The sequence below is a fragment of the Panulirus ornatus genome, chromosome 53 (genome assembly GCF_036320965.1).
Source record: "Panulirus ornatus isolate Po-2019 chromosome 53, ASM3632096v1, whole genome shotgun sequence".
NCBI lineage: Eukaryota > Metazoa > Arthropoda > Malacostraca > Decapoda > Palinuridae > Panulirus > Panulirus ornatus.
Genome location: NC_092276.1, coordinates 13,724,331 through 13,735,077, shown reverse-complemented (window position 1 = coordinate 13,735,077; position 10,747 = coordinate 13,724,331). Strand labels below are relative to the sequence as shown.

Genomic DNA, 10,747 nt, shown 5'->3' with positions numbered 1-10,747 from the left:
AAAAGACAACAAAGGCCACATTGGTTCACACTCAGTCTCTAGCTGTCATGTATAATGCACCGTAACCACAGCTCCCTTTCCACATCCAGGCCCCACAAAACTTTCCATGGTTTACCCGAGACGCTTCACATGCCCTGGTTCAATCCATTGACAGCACGTCGACCCCGGTATACCACATCGTTCCAATTCACTCTATTCCTTGCAAACCTTTCACCCTCCTGCATGTTCAGGCCCCGATCGTTCAAAATCTTTTTCACTCCATCCTTCCACCTCCAATTTGGTCTCCCACTTCTCCTCGTTCCCTCCACCTCTGACACATATATCCTCCTTGTCAATCTTTCCTCACTCATTCTCTCCGTGTGACCAAACCCTCTTCAGCTCTCTCAACCACACTCTTTTTATTACCACACATCTCTCTTACCCTTTCATTACTTACTCGATCAAAAAACTTCACACCACATATTGTCCTCAAACATCTCATTTCCAACACATCCACCCTCCTCCGCACAACCCTATCTATGACCCACGCCTCGCAACCATATAACATTGTTGGAACCACTATTTCTTCAAACATACCCATTTTTGCTTTCTGAGATTTTTCGCCTTCCACACATTCTTCAACCTCCCTTCCCCACCCTGTGACTCACTTCCGTTTCCATGGTTCCATCCACTGCCAAATCCACTCTCAGATATCTAAAACGCTTCAATTCCTCCAGTTTTTCTCCAATGAAACGTACCTCCCAATTGACTTGTCCCTCAGCTCTACTGTAACCATTAACCTTGCTCTTATTTATATTTACTCTCAGCTTTCTTCTTTCACACACTTTACTAAACTCAGTCACCAGCTTCTGCAGTTTCTCACCCGAATCAGCCACAAGCGCTGTATCATCAGCGAACAACAACTGACTCATTTCCCAAGCCCTCTCATCCACAAAAGACTGTATACTTGCCTCTCTCTCCAAAACTCTTGCATTCACCTCCCTAACAACTCCATCCATAAACAAATTAGACAACCATGGAGACATCACACACCCCTGTCGCAAACCCATTCACTGAGAACCAATCACTTTTCTCTCTTCCTACTCGTACACATGCCTTACATCCTCGAGAAAAACTTTTCACTGCTTCTAACAACTTACCTCACACACCATATATTCTTAATATCTTCCACAGAGCATCTCAATCAACTCTATCATATGCCTCCTCCAGATCCACAAATGCTACGTACAAATCCATTTGTTTTTCTAAGTATTTCTCACATACATTCTTCAAAGCAAACACCTTGTCCACACATCCTCAACCACTTCTGAAACCACACGGTTCTTCACCAATCTGATTTTCTGTACATGCCTTCACCCTCTAAATCAATACCCTCCCATGTAATTTCATAGGAATACTCAATAAACTTATACCTCTGTAATTTGAACACTCATCTTTATTCCCTTTACCTTCGTACAGTGGCAATATGGATGCATTCCGCCAATGCTCAGGCACTTCAAGATCCATACATACATTGAATATACTTGCCAACCATTCAACAACACAGTCACCCCCTCTTTGAATAAATTCCACTGTAATGCTATTCAAACACGCCGCCTTCCTGGATTTTATGTTCCGCATAGCTTTCACTAACTATTCTCTTTCAACCAAACCATTCACCCTCGCCCTTTCACTTCGCACACCACCCTGACCAAAACACACTATATATGCCACTTTATCATCAAACACATTCAACAAACCTTGAAAATAATCACTCCATCTCACTTCATCACTACATGTTATTACCTCCCCACTTTCCCCCTTCACCGATGTTGCCATTTGTTCTCTTGTCTTAAGCACATGTTTTACCTCCTTCCAAACCCTTTTTTACACTCCCTAAAGTTTAATGATACTCTCTCACCTCAACTTTCATTTGCCCTCTTTTTCAACCTTTGCACTTCTCTTGACCTCCTGCCCCTTTCTTTTATACATCTCTTATTCATTAGCACTACTTCCCTGAAAAATCGTCCAAACGCCTCTCTTTTCTTTTTCACGAACAGCTTTATGTCTTCATCCCGCCACTCACTACACTTTCTGATCTGCCCATCTCCCACGTATTCCCCACGTGTCGTAGAAGGCGACTAAAGGGGAAGGAAGTGGGCGGCTGGAACCCCCCTCCTTGTATTTAAATTTCTTAAAGGGGAATGTATGTATATGTATATATAAATGGAGATAGAGGAGAAAGAATACTTCCCACGTATTCCCTACGTGTCGTAAAAGGCAACTAAAACCGGGTGGGGGGCTGGAAATCCTCCTCTCCAGTTTTTAATCTTCCAAAAAAAAACCAGATAACGGTGCCAAGTGAGGATATTTCCTCTAAGGCTCAATCGTTTGTTCTTGACGCTACCTCGCTAACGCGGGAAATGGTGAATATATACGAAGATTATGTATGAATATCAACCCATTGACCTAGATTTGATTACAATATCAAATTCTGAAACTTCACTTCCTTGTAACAGATCATTTAATTTAGTATTTGAAGATTTGGTATAAAGTCCTTAATGTTTCAACTGACAACCTATTTGTCATATCTGTTACCCGTCTTACCACTATACAGATTTCTTCTGCCCATCTTGACAGTGTGTTGATTTCAGTTTCCTTACCTGATTCAGTGACTCCCCAACCGCTTATAGTAATGTTCTTGCCGATAAAATCGTCAGTGGCCCAGGAGCGTGGAGGTAGACACACAGGTCCTACAGTCTGGGTGAAAGTCAGGGACGACTGCAACCTGCAAGATCACTTTAGGTCAGCTCAGTGTACGTCTCCTGTGTCAACAAGTGAAGTGTTTCTGATATGATGACCATTTTCATAATGCTTCAACCATTCTTGTCGTGTATTGTGTATATCAGTCCTTTTCACAGTATATCTATGTACTTTTAATGTGTATTTGTGCAGATTATTACCTCAATATCTTACAAGAGCTTCTTCTATGTATACACCAGGGTGACTGTGTATATATCTATATATGTATACACCAGGGATATGTCATTGCTGCATGTTTAAACAAGAGGAGTGTGAACTACGCAGAATGTGCGACGCTAAGGACTCCAACCAATCACAAGTGCTCTTAGTCCCATAGCCAATCAAGTATAGCGTTATAGCTAGCAGGGCGAACGCTTGTCTTTACTGTAATATATACCCATGACACCCGCTGAGATTTGATTCCTTCAGCAGTCACGAGCCCAGCAAGGTAATGTAGGCTTTCCTTTCTCGAGCCCCGTAGCAACCGCTGCCCTAGTTTGTAAGATGTTTGCTGTATCACGTCAGATCTAACTAAGTGTAATGTTATCGAACAAAGTCTCCTAAAGGAAAGCGATCCCCTGGTTTGAAATCTTACCTGGAATGTAGAATGTGAAATATTGAATATCAAGTGTTAACAAAAGTGTTTGTACCTGATCAATTTGCTTGTCATCTTGTATTCTCATTCCTTGTATTATATGTAGATTTAACCCTGGTCTTTAATTTAATCCCATAACGTTAAGATGGTGCTATCCTGAGTTGTGCAACATAACAAATCTAACGTCCTTGCAGAGACAAGGATCAGTATAGTATTTGTAACATATACATGTTACTGGTGACCTTGCCCGAATAAGTATCGAGTTCGTAACAATATATATATATATATATATATATATATATATATATATATATATATATATATATATATATATATATATATATATATATATATATATATATATATATAAGGTGTGTGAAAGAAGAAAGTTAAGAGTAAATGTGAATAAGAGCAAGGTAATTAGGTACATTAGTTTTGAGGGTCAAGTCAATTGGGAGGTAAGTTTGAATGGAGAAAAACTGGAGGAAGTAAAGTGTTTTAGATATCTGGGAGTGGATCTGGCAACGGATGGAACCATGGAAGCGGAAGTGGATCATAGGGTGGGGGAGGGGGCGAAAATCCTGGGAGCCTTGAAGAATGTGTGGAAGTCGAGAACATTATCTCGGAAAGCAAAAATGGGTATGTTTGAAGGAATAGTGGTTCCAACAATGTTGTATGGTTGCGAGGCGTGGGCTATGGATAGAGTTGTGCGCAGGAGGATGGATGTGCTGGAAATGAGATGTTTGAGGACAATGTGTGGTGTAAGGTGGTTTGATCGAGTAAGTAACGTAAGGGTAAGAGAGATGTGTGGAAATAAAAAGAGCGTGGTTGAGAGAGCAGAAGATGGTGTTTTGAAATGGTTTGGGCACATGGAGAGAATGAGTGAGGAAAGATTGACCAGGAGGATATGTGTCGGAGGTGGAGGGAACAAGGAGAAGTGGGAGACCAAATTGGAGGTGGAAAGATGGAGTGAAAAAGATTTTGTGTGATCGGGGCCTGAACATGCAGGAGGGTGAAAGGAGGGCAAGGAATAGAGTGAATTGGATCGATGTAGTATACCGGGGTTGACGTGCTGTCAGTGGATTGAATCAGGGCATGTGAAGCGTCTGGGGTAAACCATGGAAAGCTGTGTAGGTATGTATATTTGCGTGTGTGGACGTATGTATATACATGTGTATGGGGGTGGGTTGGGCCATTTCTTTCGTCTGTTTCCTTGCGCTACCTCGCAAACGCGGGAGACAGCGACAAAGCAAAAAAAATATATATATATATATATATATATATATATATATATATATATATATATATATATATATATATATATGTATATATATATATATATATATATATATATATATATATATATATATATATATATATATATATATATATATATATATGTATATACCCCTGGGGATAGGGGAGAAAGAATACTTCCCACGCATTCATCACGTGTCGTAAAAGGCGACTAAAGGGGACGGGAGCGGAGGGCTGGAAACCCTCCCCTCCTTGTATTTTAACTTTCAAAAAGGGGAAACAGAAGAAGGAGTCACGCGGGGAGTGCTCGTCCTCCTCGAAGGCTCAGATTGGGGTGTCTAAATGTGTGTGGATGTAACCAAGATGAGGAAAAAGGAGAGATAGGTAGAATGTTTGAGGAAAGGAAACTAAAACGTTTTGGCTCTGAGTGAAACGAAGCTCAAGGGTAAAGGGAAAGAGTGGTTTGGGAATGTCTTGGGAGTAAAGTCAGGGGTTAGTGAGGGGACAGGAGCAAGGGAAGGAGTAGCACTACTCTTGAAACAGGAGTAGTGGAAGTATGTGATTGAGTGTAAGAAAGCAAACTCTGGACTGATTTGGGTAAACTGAATGTGGATGGAGAGAGATGGGTGATTATTGGTGCCTATGTACCTGGGCATGAGAAGAAAGATCATGAGAGGCAAGTGTTTTGGGGGCAGCTGAGTGAGTGTTAGTAGTTTTGATGCACGAGACCGGGTTATAGCGATTGGTGATTTGAATGCAAAGGTGAATAATGTGGCAGTTGAGGGAATAATTGGTATACATGGGGTGTTCAGTGTTGTAAATGGAAATGGTGAAGAGCTTGTAGATTTATGAGCTGAAAAAGGACTGGTGATTGGAAATACCTGTTTAAAAAGAGAGATATACGTAAGTAGACATATGTGAGTAGGAGAGATGGCCAGAGAGCGTTAATGGATTACGCGTTAATTGATAGGCGCGCGAAAGAGAGACTTTTGGATGTTAATGTGCTGAGAGGTGCAACTGGAGGGATGTCTGATCATTATCTTGTGGAGGCGAAGGTGAAGATTTGTAGAGGTTTTCAGAAAAGGCGAAAGAATGTTGGGGTGAATAGAGTGGTGAGAGTAACTGAGCTTGGAAAGGAGACTTGTGTGAGGAAGTACCAGGAGAGACTGAGTACAGAATGGAAAAACCTGAGAACAAAGGACGTAAGGGGAGTGGGGGAGGAATGGGATGTATTTAGGGAAGCAGTGATGGATTGCGCAAAAGATGCTTGTGGCATGAGAAGCGTGGGAGGTGGGCAGATTAGAAGGGGTAGTGAGAGGTGGGATGAAGAAGAAAGATTATTAGAGAAAGAGAAGAGAGAGGCATTTGGACGATTTTTGCTGGGAAATAATGCAATTGAGTGGGAGATGTATAAATGAAAGGTACAAGAGGTGAAAAAGAGGGCAAATGAGAGTTGGGGTGAGAGAGTATCATTAGATTTCGGGGAGAATAAAAAGATGTTTTAGAAGGAGGTAAACAAAGTGCGAAAGACAAGGGAATCAATGGAAACTTCAGTGAAGGGGGCTAATGGGGAGGTGATAACAAGTTGTGGTGATGTGAGGTGATGAGTGAGTATTTTGAAGGTTTGTTAAATGTGTTTGATGACAGAGTGGCAGATATAGGGTGTTTTGGTCGAGGTGGTGTGCAAAGTGAGAGGGTTAAGGAAAATGATTTGGTAAACAGAGATGTGGTAAAAGCTTTGCGGAAGATGAAAGTCGGCAAGGCAGCGGGTTTGGATGGTATTGCAGTGGAATTTATCAAAAAAGGGGGTGACTGTATTGTTGACTGGTTGGTAAGGTTATTCACTGTATGTATGACTCATGGTGAGGTGCCTGAGGATTGGCAGAATGCTTGCATAGTGCCATTATACAAAGGCAAAGAGGATAAAAGTGAGTGCTCAAATTACAGAGGTATAAGTTCGTTGAGTATTCCTGGTAAATTATATGGGAGGGTATTGATTGAGAGGGTGAAGGCATGTACAGAGCATCAGATTGGGGAAGAGCAGTGTGGTTTCAGAAGTGGTAGAGGATGTGTGGATCAGGTGTTTGCTTTGAAGAATGTATGTGAGAAATACTTAGAAAAGCAAATGAATTTGTATGTAGCATTTATGGATCTGGAGAAGGCATATGATAAAGTTGATAGAGATGCTCTGTGGAAGGTACTAAGAATATATGGTGTGGGAGGCAAGTTGTAAGAAGCAGTGAAAAATTTTTATCGAGGATGTAAGGCATGTGTACGTGTAGGAAGAGAGGAAAGTGATTGGTTCTCAGTGAATGTAGGTTTGCGGCAGGGGTGTGTGATGTCTCCATGGTTGTTTGATTTGTTTATGGATGGGGTTGTTAGGGAGGTGAATGCAAGAGTTTTGGAAAGAGGGGCAAGTATGCAGTCTGTTGTTGATGAGAGAGCTTGGGAAGTGAGTCAGCTGTTGTTTGCTGATGATACATCGCTGGTGGCTGATTCGTGTGAGAATCTGCAGAAGCTGGTGACTGAGTTTGGTAAAGTGTGTGAAAGAAGAAAGCTGAGAGCAAATGGGAATAAGAGCAAGGTTATTAGGTACAGTAGGGTTGAGGGACAAGTCAATTGGGAGGTAAGTTTGAATAAAGATAAACTGGAGGAAGTGAAGTGTTATAGATATCTGGGAGTGAATTTAGCAGCGGATGGAACCATGGAAGAGGAAATGAATCATAGGGTGGGGGAGGGGGCGAAAGTTCTGGGAGCGTTGAAGAATGTGTGGAAGTCGAGAACACTATCTCGGAAAGGGAAAATGGGTGTATGTTTGAGGGAATAGTGGTTCCAACAATGTTATATGGTTGCGAGGCGTGGGCTATAGATAGAGTTGTGCGGAGGATGTGCTGGAAATGAGATGTCTGAGGACAATATGTGGTGTGATGTGGTTTGATCGAGTAAGTAATAATAGGGTAAGAGAGATGTGTGGTAATAAAAAGAGTGTGGTTGAGAGAGCAGAAGCGGGTTTTTTTAAATGGTTTGGTCACAAGGAGAGAATGTGTGAGGAAAGATTGACCAAGAGGATATATGTGTCAGAGGTGGAGGGAACGAGGAGAAGTGGGAGACCAAATTGGATGTGGAAAAATGGAATGAAAAAGATTTTGAGTGCTCGGGGCCTGAACATGCGGGAGGGCAAAAGGCCTTCAATGAATAGAGTGAAATGGAATGATTGGGTATACCGGGGTCGACGTGCTGTCAATCGATTGAACTAGAGCATGTGAAGCGTCTGGAGTAAATCATGAAAGTTCTGTGGGGACTGGATGTGGAAAGGGAGCTGTGGTTTCGGTGCATTATACATGAGAGCTAGAGAATGACTGTGAACGAATGTGGCCTTTGTTGTCTTTTCCTAGCGCTACCTCGCGCACATACTGATCACCAGTATGGCTTCCGTGGGGCGAGATCCACTGGCGATATTCTTTCCTGGTCATCATCCCTGAAAAATTCTGGGGTATCTCATATTGTTGGTCTTGATATATCCAAAGCTTTCACAGGGTGTATCATCGGGGTCTTACCATTAAGCTCCTCTCTTTTGTCTTCCCTCCCTCATTTTACTCCCACTAGCTTCCTCTCTGGCAGATCTATTTTCGTGGGTGTTGATGCGTCAGCCTCTCCTCCTTTCTCTTTCTCCACAAATATACAAATTCACTCATACGTAGAGGACTCAACCCTGCATTCCTCCACATCCTCCAGTTGTGCTTCTTCTTCTCTCACTCGATCTGCATCTCGTCTCAACTTAACTTCCTCAATAAAATCAACTTGGGGTAAACGAAATTTCTTACAAACTTCTTTCCCTACACCTCGAAGCTTTGGAACTCTCTACCTTCTCATTTCTTTCCCAACAATTATGACGTGGCACATTTTAAAAGGTTTTCAATTCCTCCAAAATTCGTAAATACTTTCCCTTGTATCTTCCTTTCCCCTTTTTCATTAACCTTTCTATATCTGAATTAAGATCCTGACTTGATGCTAACTTTTGTCCTTAACTGGAGCCTCCAATGTAAATTATGAAAAAAGTAGACCGGTTATCTTAGGTAACTTTTGTTAAAACAGGTTAGTTCGTTTTAGGTTTTCACGTGTGGAAGAAATTAATGGGAAAAGTTTATATGTGATAAAGCTAATGTAACAAACTGACTTGTGGAAGAGAAACAACTTTCCATTTAAGAATTTGTATTAAGAAAAAACTTCAGTCCTGCCAGGCATGGGTTAAGATCAAACATCTCTCTCTTCCTTTTCAATTCTACAACTTTCTTGAAGTTCTCGTACTGATACCTACAGAATGTTCTAGTCTCAACTGCAGTAGCCCAAGAGACACTCCCATACTACTTGACACACATTAATGACTTACTTGAGAAGAGCTATATCATGCGATGGAAAGTCGTAGTTCACGTGACCTGAGGGAGGGACCTCAGCCTGAACGTTATAGCCGCCGTGGGTGCCTGGTTCCTGCTTCAGGTGGGCACCAACAGTGACTCTGATGCTTGAAACCGGGATCACTGATCCATGGCCGTCAGTCCTGTGGATGTGGAGTACATACAGGTCGATGAATACACACCCTGCTCTACTGTTGTTCAAACTTTGGAAATAAAGTAGATGTAATCAGCTGGAGGAGGAGAATTCTTAGTTTGCCATAAAATCCTTTATGATAAAGGGAGAGAAAAGGTTTGTATTTTGATATTGGAAATCGCTGCTATAGGTACTCTACCGATGCATAGAAAGTCTGTTTCATTCATGTTTGCTTCGGTGCCTTTATGAGGCACTAAGGGGCTCGCCGCTTGGCTGGGTGAGATCTCATGACGATACATTAGGGGTTCACCAAGCGACATTGTGAGGGTTTAGTCCATAATACAGAGGGACTTTCCTGATGAGGTGTTGAGAAATGATCTGGTCACACAGCGAAGGACTCATCTTGTATTACTCACCATGCAGTTACGAGAGCTCTGCTGTTGACACTCAAGGCTCAGCCAGTGAACCATAAAAGTTAAATCTCATGACACTCCAAGCAGACTTGGTGACACCGAGGGGCCAGTTACCGTGAAGACTCATCTCATGACACGGTGAGAGTTTACCTCATGACAACAAGGTCCAGCATAGTGCATGATAAGAGATGACCTGGTGATCCTTAAGGATCAACCATGAACTCAACATGAGCGCACCTTGTGATGCACAAGGTTCACCAAGGGATACCTGGTGACACTGTAAAGGTTCACTCATCCTACCCAGGGCATTACCTGGTGACACTGTGAAACCACTTGATGACACGGTAAGGTCACTGTGACACCAGAGTCTCACTTTGTGACGCATGATAGGAAAACATTGTGACATAATGACTCGCCTGGTGACACATAAAGACTCACTTGGTGACACTTGCTGAGAGAGTAAGGGCTTAACAGGTGACATAGTAAGGACTCACCTGGTGCCACAGTACGGTGTCACCAGGCGATACAGTGAGAACTCACTTGCTGATGCAATGGGCGGCCGTCAGGACCCACTCTTCGTTGATGATGGATCCGCCACAGGAAGCTCCCAGGCCATCTGACCAAAACGTCACCACCCACACCTACAACACACAGATACCAAGTTACTACACTCCAGTCCTTTCTGTCTCCCAGAAAACTTCATACTTAAAACATACTCTCTAGTTTGCGTAAAAATAGTAATGAATACGATCAAATGCTCACAGAGCAAATGAGTGGGAGATGTATAAAAGAAAGATGTTCTGGAAGGAGGTAGATAAAGTGCGTAAGACAAGAGAGCAAATGGGAACTTCAGTGAAGGTAGCTAATGGGGAGGTGATAACAAGTAGTGGTGATGTGAAAAGGAGATGGAGTGAGTATTTTGAAGGTTTGTTGAATGTGTTTGATGATAGAGTGGCAGATATAAGGTGTTTTGGTCGAGGTGGTGTGCAAAGTGAGAAGGTTAGGAAAAATGATTTGGTAAACAGAGAAGAGGTAGTGAAAGCTTTCCGGAAGATGAAAGCCGGCAAGGCAGTAGGTTTGGATGGTATTGCAGTGGAATTTATCAAAAATGGGGGTGACTGTATCGTTGACTGGTTGGTAAGGTTATTCAATG

At 42.3% G+C, this 10,747-nt stretch overlaps 1 long non-coding RNA gene across 1 annotated transcript in view; it reads right to left on the bottom strand.

Annotated features, from left to right (window-relative positions):
* LOC139765244 (uncharacterized) overlaps positions 1-10,288 on the bottom strand; it is a 14,512-nt gene extending 4,224 nt beyond the window's left edge. Inside the window, exons 1-3 of the long non-coding RNA XR_011716623.1 lie at positions 10,135-10,288; positions 9,024-9,191; positions 2,643-2,767 (exon numbers count right to left, since the gene is read on the bottom strand). This is a non-coding gene — a long non-coding RNA (uncharacterized lncRNA). The remainder of the gene's footprint in view (positions 1-2,642; positions 2,768-9,023; positions 9,192-10,134) is intronic.
* Positions 10,289-10,747: the final 459 nt, after the last annotated feature.